Source organism: Crinia signifera, chromosome 19, assembly GCF_055691185.1.
Source record: "Crinia signifera chromosome 19, ASM5569118v1, whole genome shotgun sequence".
Lineage (NCBI taxonomy): Eukaryota > Metazoa > Chordata > Amphibia > Anura > Myobatrachidae > Crinia > Crinia signifera.
In genome coordinates, this window is record NC_139226.1 from 84212193 (window position 1) to 84239508 (window position 27316).

At 43.5% G+C, this 27316-nt stretch overlaps 1 protein-coding gene and 1 pseudogene across 2 annotated transcripts in view; one reads left to right on the forward strand and one right to left on the reverse strand.

Annotated features, from left to right (window-relative positions):
- The window catches only part of KIRREL3 (kirre like nephrin family adhesion molecule 3), a 603038-nt gene that overhangs the window by 451811 nt on the left and 123911 nt on the right, over positions 1-27316 (reverse strand). The gene's annotated exons all lie outside the window — the stretch shown is intronic.
- Positions 12535-12670, forward strand: LOC146044458 (U2 spliceosomal RNA; annotated as a pseudogene).

The window sequence follows — 27316 nt, forward strand, 5'->3', positions numbered from 1 at the left end:
CCCTGAGGCGGAGACGGACAGGGTTTCCGTCGCGCTAGCGACGGAGACTGAGACGCGCGTGAGACGCACGCGCGTCTCAGTCTCCTCGCTGGCGAGGCTGCTGGCGGGTCGCCAGCGCGTACGTTCTGGCGACCCGCCAGCAAGGATGTAATACAGCACATACTGTATGTTAAATGCACCCTCATTGTTAACACCACCCCCACTTAGAACGCCAACCCGAAGCGTGGCGAGCGCAGCGAGCCCGCATGGGGCGGCGGTACGCATCCTCTGACCTTTTCATACCCTCACTATCCATGTCGGCGTGGAGTACATTTTATATAGTGTGGCAAGCGCAGCGAGCCACCGAGCCCGAAGCGTGGTGAGCGGACGCGGATTACTTCACATGTATTCCGCGTCCCCTTGCCACGCTTCGGGCTCGCCACACTACATGAAATCAACTCCACACCGACGTAGATAGTGGGGGTATGAAAAGGTCGGAGGACGCGTACCGCAGCCCCTCGCGGGCTCGCCGCGCTCGCAATGCTTCGGGTTGGCGTTCATAGTGGGGGTGGCTTTAACAATGGGGGTGCATTTAACATACTGTAGGTTTAAGAAATAAAATGTATCAAAGCTGAATGGCATTTGGCCAATGAAATCTTTTCTGGTGCCCAGTGTATCGCATGTGCAGCAGTAATTGGAAATGTGAAATTAGAACCTCAGATGTGACACTTTATACAGAGTACAACACACTCCAACCTGCAGGATGTAGATTACGGAGTATAGGTGCCATTATTCAGGTTGCATTACTCAGTGCGTATGCTACAGTGTGCATAAGCAATTGGGAACATAATCCTACTGTGTTACAAAATCAATACTGGACACTATAGAAGTGTAAGTGATTGATTATAAACACAAGTGATTGATTATAAACACATAACAGACTTTGCCTACACAACTTAACAGAAAGGTAGAGTAATTGTGCAGTGGGAGGAGCCATGAGATATATAAGAATACTAGTATTCCTTGGCTCAGAACTTATTGCCTTATACTGAGGCTCAATTAACCAAACTGCTGTAACATCGACAGCCGTGGAAATGCATAGACGGACAATATCCTCTGTATACAAAACAAGGCCCTTTATCTCCAACGCGATACAGATACTCCCCATGCCGCCTGATAAATGTTAATGAACTGGGTATAAATAGTTTCATTTATTATACAGATACACATTGAAATATTAGGTAAATATTACTTGGGAACAAATAACCCATGCACGGACTGCTCGCTCTAGCATGTAATAGTTGTTCTGGAGATTAAATTGTATCCGGATTATAAGGCAATATCGTATTGTTGTCATCTGAACACGAATTCTGAAACAGAAATATATTGCGTCTGGAGTTTAGCAGCAATTGTGGAGACAGCCTGTGTGATTAAACATCGCACTCATTGTACAGGGATGTCATGAATCATTTATTTCACACAGGCAGAGCGGAATTCTCGTAATACAAACACAATGGCCTAACATCCACTGGGTGCCGGATGGGATCCCGACAGTCATTTGCCCAGGATGAAAACCCCGACACACGGGGTCCCGACGGCCACCGGCTATTCTCCCTCGTGGGGGTCCACGACCCCCATAGATGGAGAATAGAATAGGTAGCGAGCCACCGTGCCCGCAGCTGTCTGGGTCCGGCCAGTCGGGATCCCAACGTCGGGCTAATGACTGTCGGATCCCGACTGTTGGAACTCTATACCACACCTACATCCGCTCGATGCGAGGGCCTGCAGCAGGAGGGCAGTATGTGGCCAACGCCATGCTCTCAGAGGGTGAGGAACCCGCTGGGCCTTTGTCGTTGTTAGGAGGTGATGGTGGGCAACGTGGTGCAGTATGTCCAGGTGCTGGCACAGGGGCCACATTTATAATACCACCCACATCAGCCGCTCACTCTTCCACACCCCACATCAAATCAGCTGCTCACTCATCCACACCCCCCATCAGCCGTTCACTCATCCACACCCCCCATCAGCCGCTCACTCTTCCACACCAGCCGCTCACTCTTACACACCCCTCACCAGCCGCTCACTCTTCCACACCCCTCACCAGCCGCTCACTCTTCCTCACCCGCCGCTCACTCTTCCACACCCCACATCAGCCGCTCACTTTTCCACACCCCACACCAGCCACTCACTCTTCCACACCCCACACCAGCCGCTCACTCTTCCACACCCCACACCAGCCGCTCACTCTTCCACACCCCACACCAGCCGCTCACTCTTCCACACCCCACATCAGCCGCTCACTCATCCACACCCCACACTACTACTATTAATTACTATAAGAACTGTAGTAAAACTCTCTACTAGCCTCCAAACTTTCAAGCGTTCCCTGAAAATTCACCTCTTCAGGCAAGCCTATTATATATAAGTGCCACACACATAACCCTCAGAGGCACTTATGTATTATATAGCTTCCCTTCTGGACTTGTAACTTGGTGTTACTGCTATGCTATTACTGGTGCCTGTCCTTTTCTTTCCCTCCTATGTCCCTATAGATTGTAAGCTTGCAGCAGGGCCCTCCAACCTCTATGTCTGTCTGTTTTACCTACTGTAGTTTGTTCTTTCAGTGTTGTCATCAGTTGTAAAGCGCAACGGAATCTGTTGCGCTATATAAGAAACTGTAAACAAATAGTAATTAGACAATCCCAATGTACTAACATTCCCAGGATGCTGTCACATCCCTTATTTACTGTACTATCACATCAAGGCTTATATTTACTAAGGTGCTGGTTTATAGAAGTGGATCTGTTACCCCAAGCAGCAAATCTGATTCTACCTATTATCTGTAGAAGGTGTTAAATTAATTAGGTACTCTTTACCTAGAAGGGCGCCCAAGATTTTGATCGTGGGCATTGTTAGTAAAAAAAAATTGCGTCGGTCGCATTGCATGCAACCAAAAAATCGCATGCGATGCGACCGACGCGATGCCCACGATTTCCCATAGGGAACAATGTTAAATGTCCCAATTGACCCGATTTTCCTGTTCAATGTCTCAATTGACCCGATTTTCCATAGGAAACAATGTTAAATGGCCCACAGAGGCCAAATAGGCACCCTGAAGTGTGAAATGGCCCCCACAATTGTTAACGCCACCCCACGATCAACGTGAACCCGAAGCGTGGCGAGCGCAGCGGTACGCGTCCTACGACCTTTTCATACCCCCACTATCCACGTCGGCGTGGAGTTGAGAATAGAAAGTGTGGCGAGCGGACGCAGACAGCTGTGAAGCCCGCGAGGGGACGCGTATACCTGTGAAGGTAACCGTGTGCGCTCGCCACGCTTCGGGCTCGGTGGCTCGCTGCGCTCACCACACTTTCTATTCTCAACTCCACGCCGACGTGGATAGTGGGGGTATGAAAAGGTCGTAGGACGCGTACCGCCGCCCCTCGTGGGCTCGCTGCGCTCGCCACGCTTTGGGTTGACGTTGATCGTGGGGTGGCGTTAACAATTGTGGGGGCCATTTCACACTTCAGGGTGCCTATTTGGCCTCTGTGGGCCATTTAACATTGTTTCCTATGGAAAAATCGGGTCAATTGAGACATTGAACAGGAAAATCGGGTCAATTGGGACATTTAACATTGTTCCCTATGGGAAATCGCGGGCATCGCGTCGGTCGCATCGCATGCAATTTTTTAGTGCATGCGATGCCCGCGATGGGCGCCCTTCTAGGTAAAGAGTACCATTAATTATAAGTAGAATCTGATTGGTTAATCAAAAACAGTAAATATAACCCCAAGTCTTCCCGACATGACACATTAGGACATCTGTCAACCTTGCTGATTGTTGGGGCGATTTACCTCCGCTCCAGACGAGAGGATCACCATTCCATCCACGGCAAACCTAATGAGCACTAATTAGCCACTAAATATTTGTAATTAGTCACTAATTAGCTATTATTTCAGTAGTTGTTGGTGGTCACTATAAATCATTCTTACCACCCTGCCTAAAATCACTGCTTATAATCCAAATGACATTCCATCACTTACTCCCTGTGTCGGCAGTAAAGAGTCAACATGGTGCTGATGGCGCTGCGTCCTCTGATCCGAGGAGGGCACATGGTGCATGGGACACATCACTTTTCTCTAATACTATAAGGGCAATTTATTATTGTTTTATTTACGGAACATCATTTGCTATTACCATTTTCTTTATTGGGGTCACTTAAAGGACTTTCACTTATTATCCGCAGAAACACATCTGGTTTTACTGTAAGAAAAGCATTTATTTTACCAGCGCCTCCTGCCCGGCCCCCTATCTGCATGACAGATTCTTTACAGTAAGCATTTCTGTAATCAAGGGAGGTCTGCAGATCTTTTATTACGGCTTAGCATTATTTTAAATTCATTACCACTATTTAATCTATTTTGAGAGCTAGATGGAGACGCGTAAGGTCAGCTAAATATTTCTATCAAAATATTAAGTAGCGTTTACTGATTGTTCGGCGTCTTCCAGAAACAATAATTACCGCTTCCTCCACAAATTATATTCATCAGTTTTTAATAACTAAATGTTTGTATTTCATTAGAAAATGTGTGTGTGTGCAGAATTTGTCCACCAGGGGGAGCCTCTAACTGGAATGTAATTCCCATTAATACTGTATGTCCATATTAATAATAAAAATACGTTTTGTATGTTCTATTGTAGTTTTTTCACTAATTTAAGGGACAATATTTAATATACTTATTCAATCTAGTTACGGCATGCAGGCACCGTGTAAGACCAACATAGCCCAGGTTAGATTCACTGCAGTGGTGGCTCCTGTATTTAAAATTTAGACTGTGCTGCACCCCCCTTGGAGACACCACTGGTTGACGGCGATCTCATTTTCTGCTGTAGTGCAGTTCTTTAAACCAGGGGGTTACTGTGAATGTATCTTGAGAAGTCTGCAGAGGGAACTTCTTGTTACTCGATGAGATCTTGTGATTAATATCCTCAGTTCTGGGCACCGCTGATGCTTGTGGCAGATGGTTCTCTTTGTGCCAGGTTACAGCAAAATAGCAGATTACAGAAAGAACGGGAATTGAAGGCCGCAGTGTCACGATAACAAAACAAACATGCTGAAAAATGCCATTGAATTCCTAAATTCCAGAAAAAGGCTGCTGCGGAGGCCAGGGCAACTTGGTCTGAATGCTAAGTGCCATAGACAGACATTGAATTGAAGAGCTGAATTTAGGCGTTAAACACACCATCAGCCTTTACCATGGCACCTCGTTGCACATTGCATAGGTCAACATTACTGGAATTGCATTAGATCATGTATCTAGATTGTTCTGCGTTTCTGAGCATTACAGAAATACTACAGGAGTTTGTGTCTATAAAATATGCTATGGGCCAATGGTGGACGTCCAATTTATGGAAGCCTGATCACTTAATTCAGGATATAAGAATGGTTACAGCATGGGAATAAATCAGCTTTGTTAGTAAATCAAAAACAAGCAACTTGGCAAACCATGCTGTGCTGCAGGAGGGGCAGCTGTAACAGGTGCACAGAGAGTTAGATTTTGGTGGAATATGTTCAAACTGTAATCTAAATTGCAGTGTAAGAATAAAGCAGCTAATGTTTACTCTGCACAGAAACACACCCCACCCAAATCTCTCTGTACACATGTTACATCTGCCCAGGCTGCAGCGCAGCATTGTTTTGCCTAGTTTTGTGCGGTTTTGCTTTTGCTAACAAAGCTGAATCAGGTTTTATTTGTTTGCCTTTTCCCAACTCGGGATTCAGAAAACCCAGGAATACATTGTGAGGACACTGAGACACTGTGAATCTCCAGCAGTGGACTCTTTAGTGCTAATCCTCCATGCCAGAAGTGCAGATACAGTAGGTGACAGCGGCGTGAGGTCCTTGGAAGCTGCCTGACATTGTGCTGTCCTCTCGCAGCTTGCAGTAATCTGGGCCACTGTCCACACCTGCGGAATATAAGGGGGCTTCATACTGTAGCAATGTCTACCTCTCCGATGCGTCCCCTGCGAAGCCACACGGGAGCAATTTCTGCTGTGCTGGGATTATTTCTGCAGCAATTGTTTTGTTTGGTAAATAAATACTTGACTAACGAGTGCAGAGTTTACACAACACTCGCCCATTCCGGCTTAATGATTTGATCAATTCCCAAGTACATCGAGAGGCGTCATTTAAGGTCTGTGGAAAAAGCTGATTCTGGCATACGTGTGGCCCCATTACGCTTTCTTGTGCAATGTGTTTTGCAGAACCCCCCCAACCCCATACCCAACCTCAAATGAGCTCAGCTTAACGATAGCTCAGCAGTACCGGACTATTATTCTTACACGCCTTCGCCTGGTGCTGGGGTAGACAGTGCTTAATTTCAAGGATGTTACCTTGACTGGAGGACAGCCTAGTAAAATGAACAGCGTGACTTTGTACAGATGAAGAATTATTTCGCTGAACTGGTGGCAACCTGGGACGATGCAGCTTGTGGCAGAACATAATTGAAGCTTTGTGGGGGCCAAGACCTTTCCCAGTCTAGCTTAGGCTGCTGTAATAATGATATAATGTGGGCAGCATGAAATAAAGGGTTTGCGGTTACCAGGAACCTGGACAGATATATTCTCAAAGGGTCAACGCTGATTGTGAGTACAGCCGGGGTAAGGGATGAGTGTACATTCTGTCGGCACACAGCTTTATTGGTGGATACTATTTATTAACAGTTTCTTATATAGCGCACACATATTCTGCAGGGCTGTACAGAGGAGCTTACAATCTATATTCCCTACCACATGTACAGGCACACACAGACATTCTAGGGTTAGTTTTTGTTATGAGCCAAATAACCTTCCAGTATATATTTTGAATGTGGGAGTAAACCGCACAGGTTAGTGGGGGTGTCTGCGGGGGCTCAGGCGCAATAAAAACATCTGGCGCACTAAGTCACCACACTGACCTGGTGACAGTGCCCTATGTGCTCTGGGGGTCAATCTCCTTTCTCCTCCAAAAGATTCCTGGGGACATGATCAAATGTATCTCTCTTGGGTATACAGACACACTACTGGATACTGACCTTAATCACACTTACCTACTTTTAAAAACTAGTTTGAGGGAGATTAGAATTGGTAGGAGAATTTTGTACAGTGCCTCATTGAGGGGGCGTGTCATGCTCCGCCCAAAGGGTGTGTCTAGTTCCATATATGGAGAGATTGTGAAAAGAGATTGTGAACGTGGCACCTAGAAGCGTGGTGTGTACTGTTACATCTGAGAGGGATCTTTTAAAATTACTTATATCCAAATGTAGATGAGCCACTATACTTGGTAAAGTGCTGGGAAATGGTACTGAGGATTCAAAGTAAATGTATCTATCGCTCATTCCTTTTTACCCCAAAAATGTAACAGTATAATCTGAACTAGGTGAAATGAGGTAGATTGGAAGACTAATGAGGGAGAGAGGGAGATTGCTGTTATTTCAGGGAGTCTCCTGCAGAATGCAGGAGGGTAGGCAACTATGACCTAAATAGAGGGCCCTATGTGCATATAAGGGTTTCTTTATGCCAACAGTGGATTTGTTTGTAGACTCCCTTGTTAAGTCATTCAACAATGGTAATGTGGACAAAACTCCCAAAAAGGGCCCTACTTTCACAGCAAGGTTTCTTTAATGTAAAAACAGTCATTTTGATTCCTCAGCCAAAGGTATAAAAATCACTTTAAACCAGGTCTCACATGTTGGTGAGTGGAGGGTCACCTAGCGCTGTCTTCTCCGACTCCGGGTATGGGGAAGTTCAGAATCCTCTCCACAATCTGCGTGTGATTGTTTTATATACTGTATATTTTTTTTAAAATACTTTTCTGTCATATGTATACAGTACAATTTATCCTTTTTTGATATTTCGTGTCTGTTCCCTTTTTATTGGAATAAACGGCTATTTTTTATGGATAAATCCGTTGCATGAAATATTTGTGACTTCTCGAGAGAGGAAGAATACAAAGATACCTTTTGAGGCATATAGGGCCTCAGATAGACGTGAGTTACACACTGGAGGGGCCTGTTTAAAGTGATTTTTGTACCTTTGGCCAAGGATTCGAAAGGACGGTGTTTACATTAAAGAAACCTTGATGTGAAAATAGGGCCCTTGTTTAAGGTCAGTACATACCCTTTTGGGGGTTTTGTCCACATTACCATTTTTGAATAAAGTAACAAGGGAGTCTGCAAACAAATCCACTGTTGGCATAAAGGGCCCTCTATAGAGGTCAGTAACCAGTAGTGTGTCTGTATACCCAGGAGAGATACATTTTATCATGTCCCCAGGAATCGTTTAGGAGGAGAAAGGAGATTGACCCCCAGAGCAAAGAAACCTCGATGTGCATATAGGCGACTTTCATCAGGTCAGTGTGGAGACTTGTGCGCCAAATGATAGGATAGAAGTGCTTTTTCTATCAGGATAACAAGAAACGACAAGGGTTTATTCAGAACAGCGCTATATTTTGTGTATTTCATTTGTTAGTTGTATTGGGATATAGGGTGTGGTAGACCCTGAGGTACACATTATAGCTGCAGTTTTAAGGGCTCTATTACTTTCCTGAACTATTTTTTTTTTACAATAAAACCATCGTTGCTTTAGAAAGGGAAAGTGAATTCTCTCGCTGCACATAAAGGCGTATTACCTATTAATTCTCTATTACACTGATAAACATTCATGGCTCTGCAGATGTTACATATCCCTCCCATTCCTAGGCTAGTAAAACAAAATACACACCATGATTACAGGTTTACCATCAGTTCCGCGCCCGCCTTTTACTGGAATTACAGTCAAGATGCATTAGGGGGTATTGATGTTGTTGGGATTTATAGGCCGAGATTGACAGATCAGCAGCCCAAAATCCTTTAAGGAAACTATTTCTCTGACATGTCTGATTTTCTCCAGTCCCCTGTGACCTCCAGTTTCAAGGAAAGCATTAACACTTCCCATTATAATCACGAATCAGCCACCCAGGGAGACGTCTTTAAGGAAGGTGAAGTTAATTATAGCTTCATTACCCATGATTGGCTGGTGGCAGGCCTTAGCTGTCCACCAAACAACGATGACCTGAACCCATTTTTACAATTTATTTTTCACACAAACAGGTGGCGTAATGGGGTAGTACTACAAGTGCCAACATGCTCAGGGATCCAGGGATTGCTGGGATCTCTAGTCCACCTGTAAAAACAATAAACTGCATGGCAGCTTTAAAAAAGGACAGAGAAGTACAGTGACAGGGCTACAAGCCGGCTGACTGAGGATGGCCATCAAATGGTTAACTGCCGAGGGTGCATCATGCTTTTATATCTAGGATCTGGATATTAGGTAGACAGTGACTAGGTTGATATGCACAAGGTCGACATAGACAAAAGCTTGACACAAGTTGACGTATGAAAAGGTCAACATGAGTTTTTCACAGCTTTATGAATTTCTGGGGATTTTTCACCCGTGTGGACTACGATTGGGAACGTTAAAGCGTGCAAAGTGCAGCAGTAGTGGAGGAAGGTACCTATCCGGAAGCATGGCGAGCGAAGAGATACACTAACATGGGGATCCGTGTGCTGAAGTGTCGAATCTGACACCAAAAAAGGGGAAAACTCATGTTGAGCTTTCATGTGTCAACCTTCTTTTCTGTGACGCAGGGTGACGACTTTCTGCCTGTCCTGGCCGACGGGTGTGAATGCAGTACTGGGGTGGCTGCAGGACAGTTCAAAATTCATATAGGGGAGCCACCAACTGCCATATCAAACTGACTCAGTGGCAGTTGGGGTAGTTTCCCGATTTAAACTTTAGACTGTGCTGCAAAAGGTCAACAGCAAACTTGCCTACAACTGTGCATGTTGACCTTTTGGGTTTGACCTAATTACTGCCGATGAAGATCTACACCCTATAAAATATCCTCCTATTGACATCACTCATGGACGGACGTAACCCAAATGATTATAGAATAATAATAATAATATAGAATAATATAGTAATATAGAATAGGCTACTGTCCTTATAGCAACAAAATAACTGTAACGGTTCCATTTTCCTGCAGATGTGAATGAGACATCAGCTGTATGTATTGTATTGGGATAATCTGGGGAACGGCTCGCTTATGCCATATTTAGTGGCTTGGAGAGTTAATGACTCCTTACCTCGCCGTGCCCTTGCGTTCAGGCCTAGCAGCGCTCCATAGAATGCGTGAATGTGGTTGGGAAAGGAGGGATATTAATCACAGGCTCTCCTCCTCACAGCTCAGCAATATCCCTGGAGATTACGCTGATATGAGACATGCTTCATTGAGAACACTTTTTAGAGTTCCCTCTCGATATTGAAACATTTAACTATCCCTGCAGTGGGTGAGAGGAGTCCTGCGCTCTGCGCCTCATTACTTACCCGGAGAGGGGAGAACGCCTGCAAAATCAATTTGGAAATTAATTTTAAATAAAGAAAAAATACAGTTGATATTGCCCGACTCCAATACTTTTATGGGTTTTGTGTCCCTACCTATGGGTTTTGTGTCCCTATCTACTTTTCAGGGAGATTATAGAGGATGCGGTCATTTGGTCTACAGCATGATGGTCGACAGTCATTAGGTCGACATGGGAAAAGGTTGAATGGTCATTAGTTCGACAGGTCGTTAGTATGGCAGGTCTTTAGTTCGACAGTGTCTAAGTCGACAGTCAAAGGGTCAACAGGCGGTATTTCAATCCCTACCATCCGCTAGGGTGTGGTCGGAGAATAAAACAGTGTGCCGAGTTTAGCGAGGCACCGTGCCCGACGCATTGCTCGCTGCGCTCGCAATGCGAGGGGATGCAGTGCACTTTAAACTGTGTCCATGTCGACGGTGTTGACATTCAGGTAAAAAAAAAAACTGTTAAAAACCCCATGTTGACCTTTTGGCTGTCGACCTAGACATTGTCGAACTTATGACCTGTCAAACTAACGACCTATAACCATGTCAACAGTTTCCCATGTCGACCTAATGACTGTGGACCATCATGCTGTAGACCAAATGATCCCAACCCAATTATAGTTGGTAATAGAATTTTGCTCATTGCCCCATTGAGGGGGCGTGTCATACTCCACCCAAAGGGCGTGTCTAGTTCCATATATGGAGAGATTGTGAAAAGAGAATGTGAACGTGGCACCTAGAAGCATGGATGTGTACTGTTACATCTGATAGGAATCTTTTAAAGTGACTTATATCCAATGTAGATGATCCCCAAAGCAGTTAGTAGGAGCCAATAAACTGTACTTGCTAAAGTGATGGGAAATGGTGCTGATGATTCAATGTAAATGTATGTATCTCACATTCCTTTTTTCATCAAAAAATGTAGCAGTGTAATGTGGGCTAGGTGAAATGAGGGAGATTGCTAGACTTATGAGGGAGATAGGGAGATTGCTGCTACTGTATTTCAGGGAGTCTCCTACAGAATGCAGGAGGGTAGGTAACTATGCCCTACCGGGAGGCCATGAATTGTTTCCTTGTGTGATACCCTGTCTGGGTCTATATTCTCTGTGACTAGACCTGATTATAGGCAAAAAAACTACCAAAACAGACACCTTAATGTGGCTTCCCGGCATGCAATGGATTAATAAACTGACTGAGCAACTGCCATTCTTTGCATCATATATATAGATAGAAAAATCAATAGACGTTTGAAGTACAAGTCATGTTGTCATATGCTGGGTAGTGTCAGGTGCATTGGATGCTACCTCTTCTACATTGCTTGTACTGTACATGTGTACTGCACTGCTACTGTGCTGGTGTCATTGTGTCATCTCAGTGACTGTATGTATTCTAGCTGGTCCCTTAATCATAAAATACACAATTACTGTTATGATTGCAGCTATTGTTTTATGTGACCAGGGGGATCACATCTATTATTATTATATTTTATTTATAAGGCGCCGTACAGGGCATACAATAGAGACAGAACTTAACATTACAGTAAATAAATAACAAAAAGTAAGTACAAGTGACAAAGACACCACAATATAATACACACTACAGCTTAGATGTATGTAGCGAGGGAGTAGTCAGCATACTACTATGGGCTGGCGGCCATAGGCAGGAGATGAGCATTTACCAGCAGGAGTGTGTGTGCGGGCAAAGATGGCCGCTGAGTAGTAGAGAGCTGTAAGTCAATTGTGAGGAGAAGAGGGTTACGACAACAAGAGGGAGGAGGGCCCTGCTCTGAGGAGCTTACAATCTAGTGGGAAGGGGCGACAGACAGATGACATGAGGGGCAAGCAAGATGGAGGTTTTCATTCAAATCAATATACAGATGTGGCCGCAAGGACGTCTGTCTATTTCAGTCAAAGAGTTCATATTTATAGACCTTGATTTGCACAGGAACAAAGAAATACGTTCTGCTCGTGTGCAACATTTACCGATCTAGATTTATATTTGAATACATATTAATACATGTTGCTACAAGTTACAGAATAATATAAAGTCACTAGAGGTGCAGTATTACACTACGTAAAATAATACAATTTAATGAGACATTGAGTTTCAGGTGCAATAATTGGCCTCAGGTTCCTGCTTCTCGGCCTTTTGGCTAAGATCAAGTGTAGTATCTGTTCTTATCAGTGGGTATGGACTGGCCTCTGGCAGAGAATAGAGAAAGGCTCGACTGAGTAGCTGCTCTGATGGGCGGAGGGTGTGGGACCCCTCTTTTTTGCCTGGGAGTGGTGAAAAGTCTGGCTGAGTACCTTCACCTCTGGGCCTAGTAGTTTGGCTCTCTTGACGGGGTTCGTAGCCCCCAAAGGATGAGACAACGAAAGGCTCAGTCTAGTATCCAATCCCAGGGAGCGGAGAAAGGCTGGGACTGAGTAGATGGCTCCTGTTCCAGAGGTTCGTAGCCTCTGATGGGGAGACCGCGAAAGGCCCAGCTTAACCCAGCTTAACCTTGGGATCGGAGAAACACTGAGACTGAGTAGATTGCTCTTCCGAGGGGGTCGCAGCCCTTAAGGGAGTCAGTCCCATGCCAGGGGCTGGAAAGTGCCCTACGATGGGAGCAGAGAAACACTTGGTCGGACGCTGATCGGTCAGCTGCCTAGGGCCCGAGGCTGCACTGTGCCCCCGGGGAAACTCGGGGGTGCTGAACCTGCACGGGCGATCCCAAAAATCACCTTGCACAAGTAAGCACTTGCACTGCGCACTTCCCCTTAGGTTAGGCTGCACGTCCTTACCTCGTTCTTTTGGATGGGGTAGGAAAATTTTTCACACCCCCACCCCGGCTTTCTGGCTGGGGTCCTCTTTATTATTTATTTATTTTCCTCTCTTCACGTTCGTGCACTTTTACACGTTTTCTGTTTTCTGTAGTGTGTCACTTTTTTTGGGTAGTGTGGTCGACCCTTACGGGCCTTTCATTTCCCCAACGTGCCAAAGCTCTCGCCTTTTGGGGAGAGCTGCGGTCCCCCCGAGTACGACCCCGAGCCGGAATGGCGGAGGAAAGTCCACTGAGGGTCTCTCCAAACCTTCGGGTGCGGCCTTATGGTTGAGAGGGGTTAGGGGAAAAACAGGGCCCGTCTCCTTCGGGAGATAAGCCCATTCGATCGCACGGCCCCCTTTGCACGTGTTTAGGCACAGCACTGGTGGTAGGGAGCACACCTCGGGCTCCTGAGTTTCTTCAAACTCAATTGGCCTCAGGTTCCTCCTCATGTCATCTAACTGCATATTAAATCATAGTCAATTTAATTGGCTACCTTTTATCTTTTGTGTCACAATAACCTAATTATAATACATTGGAATAAAATAAACCAGAATATCAACTTTCAAACATTTACAAACATGGCAGCAAGGAACATGATGGCTATTCTGGGTATTTCTGATTTCACAGTCTAGTATTACTAGTCTTAGTACAGCTACAGTATCAGATGTGGTCCATCATCAGCCCTTTGTAAATAATCACACTCTTTCCCCATTGGACCCACCCCTGGATTGAGCTTTGCACAGGTCATCAGTTGCTTCAGGACAGGTGCTGTAGATAACCTGTGTTCTTCATCAGTGTCATACATCTCTCCTGCACATAGGAACCTACTTTGGTCCCATAAGAGGCTCCACAATAAGCACATTTGTGGAACCCTGTGGGATACAGTCAGTGACCATTTTCTTTATTGCTCTGCTCCAGTGTGTCCTGACAGAGGAATTAGTTTCGGTGGGGTACACAAGAGGATATTGCTCTAGTGGAGAAGTCATGACCTTGTAATCAGTTTCCTGGGATACACGATAGTTCTGCGCTATGCTCTCTGAAAGCCCTGGTACGGGACTGTCCAAGCGGTGACCTTTAGGGAAAAAGCTGCCTTCCAAGCTCCCCGCAGCATCTTCTTTACACCTTATTGGAGGATACCGTTTCTTTTATAACTTCAACTAAATGACAAGAGGTGGGGAACTATCTGTGCAGCACAGGTTTGGCTAGATAGACAAAACTCATCTGGGTAAAGAGGTTTTTTTGTTCATTTTTTACATAAATAACCTTTGCTTTTCCCCGTTGTAATAATGTTGATTTGCTGACATGCTGCCAACCAATGAAAATCTTGCGTTCTCCAAATCTCAGTTCCCAATATGTCTGCAGCCTGAAGTTCAGAAGTACATATAATAATATCATTAAGAGCCATTGAGTAGAATGTGTTTTAAGTGGGGGAAGTACCTGCAAGTATAATAGCTCCATAAAGTCCTGTCAGATTTACTTCTGCTGGGAACACATTTAAAATGTTTTACTTTAATGCGATGCAAATTAGGCTGATGATATTCCTCTAAGATAGGGTTTAAAAATAGGAGGCGGTGAACCGTGAAGGAATTGTAAGAAAGGTTAGACCATCCACGGCTGTCAGAATTCCCGGCCTTGTAATGGGAGCGCGTAACAGATCTCAGAATCCCAGCAAGACTTTCTTTTATTGCGAATAATATTGCAGTCGTTAGTTTGCCATTCACAGCCTAGCGGTAAACTCCATTTTATTAGGAAATTAAGTTGCAATCCCCAGTTTATGTCACAGAACTCAGTAAATCATGTCAACTTGTTGAGGCAATGCATGAAAACTTCTCCATAGGAAATCCATCAGAGCTCAGATCAAACAATGGGCTATTTCCTGTAGGCACCCCAGTTTCTAATATTGTGCAATTAGTCTCCTAATTGGCTCTCATTGAAGGGTTTGATTGACCTGCTAAAACCAAACACGCCGGTGTTCATTTACAAAGCACAAAAAAAACGCGTAATGCGGAGCTGTCCTCAGCCATGACCAAATCACATAGGCAATTGCTATAAAAATGCAAAGCTATGATATGTTACGTGACAGTGGGCAACAGTAGCAAATGTGGGAGATTCTGATTCACTTGTGAGAAAGACAACCGCCCGAGAAAGTGGTAGACAAAATATGAGAGAGATGAGCGCTATGATATACAGTAGGTTGAAAGAGCTGAAGGAGTTCTCCAGAGTATTGGAGCTTAAGGTAAGAAAATTGTGGCCTCCACTCGCACAATCCCCCAAGCCACTGAGATGCTCTTTTGTGTTATGTATAACTAAAATAGCCTCAGTATTCTATATGGTTCATTAGAGTGCTCTCTGTGTTGTATGGTGGTCACTGGGAAGTTCTCTGCCTTGTATAGTGGTCGAAATTGTGCAATTTGTCCTGGTCTATGGTATGCTCCCTGCATTGTGTATTCTGAATGTCCCTAAATCTCCTGCCTCGTGTAGAGGAATTTAAACATGCTTGGCATAGGCCAGTGGCCATTAAACTCGGCCCTCAGGACCCAACCTAGGCCACCTTTTCAAAGTCCCATGGCAGGTGCTCTGTGTGTCACCAACTGTCACATTTTAACAATCATCAGGTGACTTGAAAAACATGACCTGTGGACTGAGTTTGAGAACCTGTGGTAAAGGTATATGAACATCTTTACAAAGTACTAAGAATGAAATAGAGTTGAGGAAACTAAAGGTAAAACAAAAGGGGCAGAAAAATGGACCAAGTGGTTCTTATTAGCCGTCAAATTCTATGTTTCTATATAGGTGCCTAAAACTCCAGCTTTGTATATAGGTCCCTAAAAAAGCTGCTATTGTTGCAACTCCACCTATAGAGGAGTTTGATTGTCTTTTTCTGTGTGCTAGCCACACCTACTTGTGTGTTGCTCCACTTACAGTTGGTTTGGTCCCATCTAAGCGATACCACTTTCAAAATTATTACAGCGCCCCTTTAATTTTCGAATTAATTTTTTATTAAATGTAAAAAGCCCATCAAATACAGAATAAACAAAACTCTGTATCATGTACTCCGAAGTAGCTCACTGATAGGTAACTTCTCATTGGCAAACACTGCTGGGGGGTGGGGGGGGGTTCCTCTTGGCAAGTGGCTCAAACTCTGACAAATAGCAATGGTATATAATAGGATTACTAGAGAGCTACGGAGTTGCAGCACATGTCCAGTGGTAGCAGCTTCTTCTACCAATTTTATCATTTGTGGATATGAGTCCTCAATCAATGCACTGGGCCAGAGAGCAGCTGCCAGTAAGAAGAGACAGGAGCCTTACCATGAGGTGGGAGAATGTGAGCTTAGAACAAGCAGTATTGGTGCTATTATGTTTATGTATGTATTTTTTATGGTATGTTTAATCTTTTCCTGACTAAATAACATAAATAAGTGGTCAGCCTCTTCTACCAGTCCCTCTGGCTCCTGGTTCTTCTACAGCTCCCCCAAACTCCTGCACTTGCGCCATTGTTCCGCAGAGTGGAAGATTATGGATAGCATCTGGAAACCCCCTCTAGAACTGCTTTGTTTGCCACGGCATCTACCACAAGATATGCTTCTCCAGCTGGTGTAGTGGTGCCATAAAGTCCACCCCACAGCACACCAGCAGCATTGGACATGCACTACCAGGACACAGAGGTTGTTAGAGTAGCAGGAACTTGCAGAGGGGGGATTTGGGCAGTGCCAAGTCATTTATCTCTTCCTGAGGGTGCTATCATGTCTGTGACAAAGCACACGGTCCATGATAAATTCTGAGAGCAGAATAGGTGCCTATTTTGTCCTGGTGCAGAATACATGAATATTACAGTTGAGGATGTTTGAAGTGTGACGTTCTGTAGAAACTGAATGGAGTAGAACACTTCAAAAGGTTTTGGGAATCAAAATATGTATTCTCGTCAGAGTTCTTTTTGTGATATTCTTTGGATCAGAGGCCAATTCTTATAGGTGAAATATAAAGGGAAGATTCTTTGTGATCACACAAAGGTCTGCAGAGCATGAGGAATTATTGGCAGTCGGAACAAAATCCCCAATTCCGGTGTCATTAAAACTCACAGCCCATTTCTTTTAAAACTACCATATCCAGTGCAATATGCACAACTACAAATTAATCTGTGCAGAGAAACAAAAAGAAAAAAAGAAATAAAAATATATAAACATAGACCCGGTAATATTCCTAATTGTCAGCAACCACAGGTTTTGCAGACTCAGCAGTGCACATTGTTAACGATACAGTGCGTACACACTAGATGATATGCAGAAAATATCATTAGTGATCATCTGTAAAACTGGAACCAAAATAAAGACTCTCTTTAATACCAGGGCATACCCCAAATGATTATGCCCCATAAACACGCATGATCTATGGGCAAGGGGTACAACTAGTATGGATATGTCGCCAGTTCTCCCGCAGCCATCCTAAAATAAAAAGAACCGAATGTTCCACATTACAACAGGTGTGATTTATTCAAGGGAATCTTCTTATCCGTTATGTCTCTCATATATTCTATATATACAGAAGGAGTTGTCCTATATCTGACAGTTGTTATGACTTTATGCGGATACTTATTGAGATTGATACAACCACTTATTGTGATATTCAGTTTACTTGGAAAGGTGCTAACACACAGTATTGTGCTTATTGTATAAGGTTTGGTTTTAGATTCTGATCTTTTGTAATAAATCTTGTCTGTTTGTTTTTTAAGCAATTTAAGACTTTATATTTTTTTTAGATTACCCTGAGCATATTTCTTCTGTCCGATTCCCAGGGCAATATTGCATTCATAGTTGTTTGCTCTATACACTGAAGTAAGAACACTTAAGGTGGCCATACACACACAGATTTATCTCTCTTTAGTCTCCCGAAAATCGGGTCCCCCCTCCCGGCCTCCGGAAGGGTGGGCAACACTCCCGGAATCAGGGGGACCCCCACTGAGAGCCCCCCCCCCCCCCCCGATCGCGGCATTTAAATGCCGCAATCCGCGGGTCTCAGAGGAGGGGGCGGAGCTGAAATGGCACAATCGTGTCATTTTAGCCCCGCCCCCTCCATGGAGATCAGTTATTTTGGTTATTTGCTGTAATGGGGCGGGGCTTAATGATGTCACTGTTAAGCCCCGCCCCAAAACTCGTAATGAAAGATTCCTCTCCAGGCTTCTCCCGGAGCGGATTTGTTGCAAGTCGGCAACCCTGGAGCAAGTTGACCATTTGCTTGGAAATGCTGGAAAACTGTCAAACTGTCACTCATCCATAACCAGGTTTTTGTTCCAACCAGACAGATCTGAAGATAAATCTTACTAGTGTATGGGCACCTTTAAGCTAGGGGCGGATCCAGGAAAAAAAATTACAATAGGAGGCATGTGCCTCCCCCCCCCCCCCCCCCCCCCCCCCCTCTGAATCTGCCACTGATCTACAGTGAGCAATAAAGAGGATTTCCTTTGGTGTTGCAGTAATAGGACTCCTAGCCTGTATAGTTTGTGTTGTATGTATGATTGGCCTCCCAGCTGATGATTTATACCGTATATGTCAGTGTGCAGTACAGGGCAATTGTCCGCAACTCTCTAGAGAGGTTATTAAACTGATAATCTATTAGTACATGCACAAGGTGAAGGAACACAATTCAGTGATGCAGGCCATTTTTGGCCATTACTTTAATTGCCCAGTAATAGCTGTATGATGCTTGAGGTCTCTATATGCACCATAAATATATTTGCTGTTAGATAATCCTCTCGCCACGTTCGGGATTCTCAGCGGAGCGGACCAGGAACATTTAGCATTTTTTGTATGGCGAGATCTTCACCTCTGCACAATGATTGTGCATTGGCCTCGCTCATCTCCAGTAAGGAGATTTACACAGGATTCTGTAGGTAGTGACCTCACAGAAACACACACCCCCCCCCCCCCCCACCACCACCACCACCACATCTGTCTAATTTATTAGCTCCAGATTAATTAAACATAAAAGCAACATTACTTAGAACAGCTCGCTCGGGAACAATCCATAATAAAGTAACTCAAAAAAAGACTTCTATTTAATGTTTTGTAGCCAGAGTATATCACAATAGGCGCTTATGTTCTGCAAATAATATTCTATAGATCATCTTTATGGTGCGCCGACAAACTGCGTGATGTTCTAATCGTAGCGAGAACATTATAAAGATGAATGGATTATATTTAATGAGAACAGATTACCATCCCAACTTGATAAACAATTGGCCTGCCCACACGGTGTGTTGCTATACCCACAATCCCCCAGTTTTCGGGTCTTTTTGTTTGGTTTTTAGCAAAACACATCTATCTAATTTTTTTATTTCATTATTTTCTTTTTGGGTTTTCCTGGGCGCCCATTGAACAGAACAGGATTAATTTTGGGTTAAAACGAGGGGAATTGTAGTAAACTAAAGGAGACATTCACAAAGATGGGAGTTCTATATCAGATGGGCTGTTGCTATGGGCAACCAATCAAATTCTTTCTATTATTCTAGAACAGTGGTAGCCAACTCCAGTCCTCGAGAGCTACCAACAGTTAACATTTTCCAGGTCTCCTCATAGAATCACAAGTGAAGTAATTAGCTCCACCTGTGGATCTTTTATAATGTGTCAGTGTGTAATGAGTGCAGCAGCTAGGTTGTCTGGAAAATATGAACTGTTGGTAGCTCTCGAGGACTGGAGTTGGCTACCACTGCTCTAGAAGGTGCTAAATAAATAAGTAGGTTCTGATTGGTTGCCCATAGCAACATCCCAGCTGAACATCAGACTCCCATTTTAGTAAATGTACCCCTAAGTGTTTAATATATCTACAGAATTAACCTGCCCGTATTTACCCTTATAAGGGTGAAAATCTCAAGACTATATGGTCAATTTATGCTTCTCAAACTGAAAAGAGGTGCTGTTGCACATAGCAACCAAATCAGATTCAGTTTATCCTTTCTATATTGCATTCTAGAAAATGATAGGCCAGATAGGTTGCTATTTGCAGCATCACCTTTGAATTTTTAGAAACTTTAATGTATTCCCTGTGATGGTAAAAGCCTGTACAATCAATTTTGTATTACAGTGACGGACTGCAGCATCAATAAATTCTATGGCAATGACACATGGAACAGTGCGTGCGCGCAGCTGCTGAAGGGGTGTGGCAAGATGCTGGAGGGGTGTGGCCAGCAGTCAGAGGACACTACAGGTAACTTTTTAAAGTGATGCATAATCAGGTTTTAGGTATATATATATATATATATATATATATATATATATATATATCTCTATCAAAAAAATAACAGTCACTCAGGTCTGTTGTCAGCTGTCAGACTTAACCTGCCCTGGGGCCAACCACTGGAGGTTGCAGAAAACCTTCAATATACCAAAGAGAAAGTACAGGCACTCAGGGACTACATATAGGTGCAAAAGGTGGGACCATGATGGAAATAAATTGGTCTCATGCTTTGCACCTATATGTAGTCCCTGAGTGCCCGTACTTTCTCTTTGAGATATATATATATATATATATATATATATATATATATATATGCTAAAAACCTGAGAACAATAATTAAGTCTTATTTTGAGCACTTTCTTTTAACTTTTCACAAATATTTAGCATGAACCACTTTCTTCACCCGACGAGTCTTGCTCCAATTATAGCCCTCCTCGGCCGGCATTCAGTACTTAACACTTCAATTTTATCCGCTAATCAAGTGTTACAGCGCTGAGTAACATCTCCACTTATTCCCAGATCTCCAATCTGACCTTTTTACGGAATAAATAACTCACAGAGAATTATTTCTTCCCCACTTTTTATTATACATTAACCTTTTGAAAAATGCTTGCAGAAAAAAATTGCATTGAATTACTAATGGTGCACCAAAACCCTGTATCGCATCACCGAATCCTGCCTCTCCGGCTACCCCGAGTCACCGACTAGCATGAACGCTGCCTACAAATATCAACCATGGCAGCGGAGTTTGGTGTTCTGGCTAGACACTTGAACATATTTCCTTTTACTTTACAACGTGACTGTACCAATACATCTAGGTTTACAGGCAACAGCGCGGAGACCGGCTTACAGCAGTTACCGGCTGCTAGTTACATTTGTCAGGATTGTGCACAGTGCAGGCAGGAGATTGGAGGGAGAGTGTTGTACTAAGATTACTGGGACAGTTTCACAGGAAAGTACATAAGCTTCTTGTCGTTACATTTCTTAATCTCGGGCCGGTGCTGGACACGACCATCTCTTTTGATAACACAGAGAATCTGCCCAATCCTCTTGGTAAAAATATATGGGGCCTTTAGAGATCCGGCATAAAAGGTTATTTCTGAAGAAGGTTTAGGCTGCTTGTTCACGTTGCACCACATAAATACAACCTCACACAGGGCTGCAATGCATTTATTATTTTGACTTGGTGCTGTGGGCCGAGATTTGTCTCTTAAGGCTTATTCTTTCCTTCTTCCCACAATGTCAAACGATTTAGGACCTATAACTCCGAGTTGTGTGTCACTTCTTCTCTGATAGCCCCTTCTCACTCCCACCTACAGGACTTGTGCCAGCACCACATATGGCATTTTCTACTACTGTAGGCTGATAAAATCCATTAGATCCTTCAATGTTCACTGAAACGAATTTCTTTATTGCAGATTATCCACTCCCATTATCCACTCCCACCACACACACACACACACACACACACACACACACACACACACACACACACACACACACACACACACACTGACCCTACTCATACCTGTACTACTCACACTCTTACACCTTCACACCCTCACATCTCCCCCACATCCCCTACTCCCACTGGTTCCCCTCACACCTCCCCTATTCTCACCTGTACTAACACTGGTGTACCCCCATACCTCCCCTACTCCCACATGTACTACGCACACACAAACCTCCCCTACTCACAACCTCCCCTACTCCCAGCTGTACTACTCACACTGGTACAACCTCCCACCTGTACTACTCACACTGGTACATCCTCACACATCTTCTACTCCCACCTGTACTACACACGCTTGTATACTTTTCCACCTGTACTACTCACACTGGTATACTTCCCACCTGTACTACTCACACTGGTACATCCTCACACTTCCCCTATTACCACCTGTACTACTCAAAGTGATACACACTAACACCTCCCCTACTCTCACCTGTACAACTCACACTGGTACACCCTTACATCTCCCCTACTCCCACCTAAACTACACACACTGGTACATCCTCACCCCTCCCCTACTCCCACCTATACTACTCACACTGGTACACCCTCACACCTACTGCTGCACAGTCTCTTTCTACTTATGATCCAACACCAGGGGCCGCTCATTGGGAATTATTTGGGATCGGATGCGACCAAACAGTACAATTTTGACTAATTTAACTACATAATCCAAATTGATAGCCATAAAGTATGCAGACACCTTGGGTGAAATTTAATAGGATGAGAGATTCAGAAAGTGAGAGATTTGGTAAGAAATCTCCAGTTTTTTTAAAGCGGCAATCATTTACACTGCAAAACCAGTTTGATTGCAAATGATTGCCGTTTTAAAAAAACTGGAGATTTCTTACCGAATCTCTCACTTTCTGAATATCTTATACTATTAAATCTCACCCCTTAAGTTCTCTCATTTTCTTTATTGTGTTCCAATTTTGTTTCTCAACACAGTTAAATTTATCATCAGGTTGATATATATTCTTCATAAGCTTAATGCATTAATTATTCACACCATTAGGTCACATTGCCTATATATCAAGTGACTAAAAATTGATTATTAGCAAAGAATGCGTAAATTTAAATGAAAAATTGGATTTTTTTCCCAAAGAGGTCCTGAACATTAACCTTGAGTATCTGACTGCACGGTAAAAATGCAGAAAATGCAGGCGCACTCTCTAAATAGTAAACACTGCTAAACAGACCGATTATAATGAAAAACTGTTACATATAAAATAAGTTTGATGTGCTTAGCATAGTTTTGGTCAGAAATATTGGCCCACTGACCAGGTGACTTCATCTCTTGAACTCTAAGGTTGAAGATTACCCTTTGAGTGCCAACATCTGTGAGAGATGTTCAAAATATCCTCTAAAAATGCCGGCGTTGCTCACATTTGTTATATAAATTCAATAAAAAAATGTTGCGTTAAAAACAAAAAAAGATAATTCCTATATAAGATAACATTACAGGATATTATGATGAAAAAAAATGTTTCCTTGCCAATTTTCACACCCATTTTGATAAATTCATCTGCTTGTTTGTACAGTTTGCTGAGGGCTGGTCGGTACGCTGACATTGCAGAGGCTTATCAGAAATAATGTTTGGGATATCGATTAAATGTGTCTGGAAAGTCCTGCGGTAATTGTGTGTCTGAGACCGATCTCCGGGATTATCACGTGCAATCATTAATAATACCTTTGTTGATTCCCCACGCCTATAAATACACGTACAATAATAGTTTCTGCAGTCTTGTCTTCTTGTAAAGAATTATATCATCTTTTGTGTTAATTGCAGTTGGCTGAGTGCTTCATGATTTGAGGTCTGCGCAGGAAATGCTGCAGAAGAACTGTAAATTATGATGCAAATATTGAGCAGTGCTAACAGTGTTTCCATAAGGGAAAGATTCTACACAATTGGCTCTCTGGTTTGTGTTGCTGAATTCGATAGGCCAATAAAGATTGTATATTTCAAGGCTGCGGACTGCGCACAGTGATTTACACCTTGTGTTTTACAGGTAAGTATTGGGTAAGGCTGTTTAAAGCCCACCCACCTACAACACCTCTCCCTGGAGAGACCGTGGCATGGAACGCGGTGTGGCATCTTTTAACGCTGCCCGGCCAGTCTTATTTATCCAGTGCATTGATGGGCATACAAGCTGCTTAACTGATATTGCAATCTGTGCTTCAACAGGGCTTACTCCCAACTAATCTCCTTAAAGGATTAATGTGTAAGAAGAAAGCAGACCATTAAACACATCTACGTGTTTATACTCAGTGTGTTTCATCCTAGTCTCCAGCTTTTCTCTGCTTCAAGAACATGCGCAGGTCTCAGCACTGACACATTATATTGTTTTGAACATAACAGCAATTATCCAGACCAGCTTTTATCCTCTACGAGTTAATTCCCCCCATCTGCTCCATTCTATTCTGATTCCAGAAATACCCTGTGTATCGTTAGTTTTGTTCTCTCTCTGAAATTGGTGCAGCCTCAACTCTCCACCAGGTGGCGCTGCAGCATTTGTAGCTTGCAGTGCAGCAGCATCTAGTGGCGGGCTTAGGTGCTGCATGCGGTAACCATACGACGCTGGTGTGGAGGATACCGTAATGAAGAGTGACATTGGAGAGACGCATTGGAAACCTTGGGAATCCAGGATGATATGTCATAGTAAAGTGCTTGAAACGTGCTGGCGTATGTAAATGTTAAAGTCACTGACATGGCGTTGTGGAGTTTTACAATAGAAGATGTAGAGAGAAAAAAAGGATAAAAAAAAGATGTAGAGAGAAAAAAAGGATAATTTGGGTACGTACCACATTCTAGAACAAATTCACATTTACTTCTGTCACAGTTTACTTTATAATGTATGTATATATATATATATATATATATATACATACATACATATACATACATATATATACACATACACACTCTGGTCCCGCATATACACACACACATACAGGTTGAGTAATCCCTTATCCGAAATGCTATGGACCACGATTATTGGATTTTTCAGTTGCTCCCATACATTTCCAGGTTTTTGTTCCCACCAGATAGATCAGACAGAAATTCTGTACGTGTATACGCACCTTAAATGCAGTGTAAGAATAAAGCAGTCAGCATTTACCCTGCAGAGAAACAAAATATCTCACCCAAATGTAACTCTCTCTGCACCTGTTACATCTGCCCGACCTGCAGTGCAGCATGGTTACTGTATGTCAATCTTCAGACTTGCTAACACTTAGCACTTACAGCGTGCACCTGCCGCGCATGAAAAAAATAAAAAATCTTTGCACAATGTATTAAAATAGGACTCTTAGATTTCAGTGTGTTCCCCTTTAAATGAATCAGCTGGAAATCATATATATAGTATACAGCAGGAACCAGCACTTGTATGTATTCTGACATTATGATGGGTGAACTGCACACGGTGCAATCTGTGTAGTTCTTTTGTCTTGTTTGACACTTTTATACGTCTCACACCGGGACACGTCGCTGCCAGTGGCAGCATCTTGATACATTCTCCATTCCGTGTGTTAATTACATGATTAGCAGTTAAATTACTGTTGGTCTTTTTTTGCTGTTCCATCGGCTGGAGAAATGTGGTTGTTTAAGATAATGAGCTCCAGTGATAGGATGCAAAGATCAATTTACTCTCAAGATCTTAGAGCAGAAGTGTAACAAAGTGTCATTTACAATTCCTTTCCTTTAGTGTCAGGTCGCTATTGGGCTATGTTGTAAACACAGGCTCATTACAGCCTGCAGAAAGTCTATTAGGGCTTCTGTTCTGTGCTTAATTTAGAATGCAAGCTCTCCTGCCAAGTACTTTAGTGAGCCTCATAGTAGGGATGGCCATCGTTGCAGTCGCCATCGATGAAAATACTGCAATCAGCCATTGATAGTAACAAACTAAGTGATGGATGACCATCAATAGCTAAAACTATCGATGGTCATCCATTTTCTTTGACTGACTAGCCCCTGGGCCAATCAGAATGTGAGGCGGGGGCTTCAGGGTTGTCAGGGGGCAGAGCTATGCTCTGTGTTCTAGCACTTTGGGAAAAAAATAAAAATAAACATCGGTTCTGCATTAATGGAGGGAACCATCTGGTTCTTCCCCATTGATGGAAAAGCATTCCACATTGGCCATAAACCATTGATGATTTTAAATCATCAATGGCCATGCCTACTTCATAAGGACGGAGTGTAGCTTCTATTGAGCCACACAGCTGAAGGTACTATCCCAACCCCTTTAATGCCTCATGTCTATGAGATTTTAGCTTTGGCGGTACAGAGGGGGACAGCCCGTGATTGCAGTCTAACAAGTACTTACCTCCGAACTGTCCCGATTTTCATATGTACGTCTAATGTTTGTGTTTTTAAAGATGTTCGCAGCCTTTTAGAGAATACCCAATAAAGGTTAAATTTTACATCCTTCTAAGGTGCACCAAAATAAAAGGACACTCTTTTTCTTTTTTCTTCTCTTTATATTGTGCTCATTCATGCCGTGTCCTATGGTAGCACACCCCTGATCCTGTTACTGTGGTATCTACCATATAGGAGAAATCAATAGGGGTTCAACCATTTCAATATTAGAGCCTTGTGCGATTGACAATCTCCCCCCGTTTCTTTTGTACGCACAATGTACTAGCAGGGCCGGCGCCACCACTAGGCAGTTCTAGGCATTTGCCTAGTGCGCCGGCCACTGGAGGGCAGCAGTTCGGCTATTGCAGCTATTGCCAGCTTAACACAGCGCCGCAGGTACCCCCGCGGGACGGACCCCCTGCCCGCTCCTGCCAGAAGGTACCCCCGCACCTCTCCCCCACCCCGGTGGCCACCGGAGTGCCCCCAACCCCCCTCGCCTGGGGCGCCCCTTTTTATTCTTTGTCATATATATATATATATATATATATATATATATACACAGATACATATATATATATATATACATATATATATATATATATATATATATATATATATATATACACACACACATATACACACACACACACCAATTTTTTTAATTCTTGTACCCATGGAAAGAGGGGACCCTCAGCTTTCAGCCTAGGGCCCTTAGACTCCTGGGGGGGGGGGTTCTGGGTACTCAGAACCCCCCCCCCCCTAGGTGTGCCACTGCCTGGGCTAGGGATATTAATTGGTGGGTCACTCACCGATGGTTGCCATCAATGGTGCCATTGATGGTTAACCACGATGGTATGAAACTATCTCCAAGGGAACTCTGTATTTTAAATGTTTAAAAAAATAACGTTTACATAAACTTACCCCCTGCCATCACTATTCTAAGCTGGTAATAGTAATTCAAGGACAGTATAACATACACCCAGGCAATTGCCTTTGACAAATACAA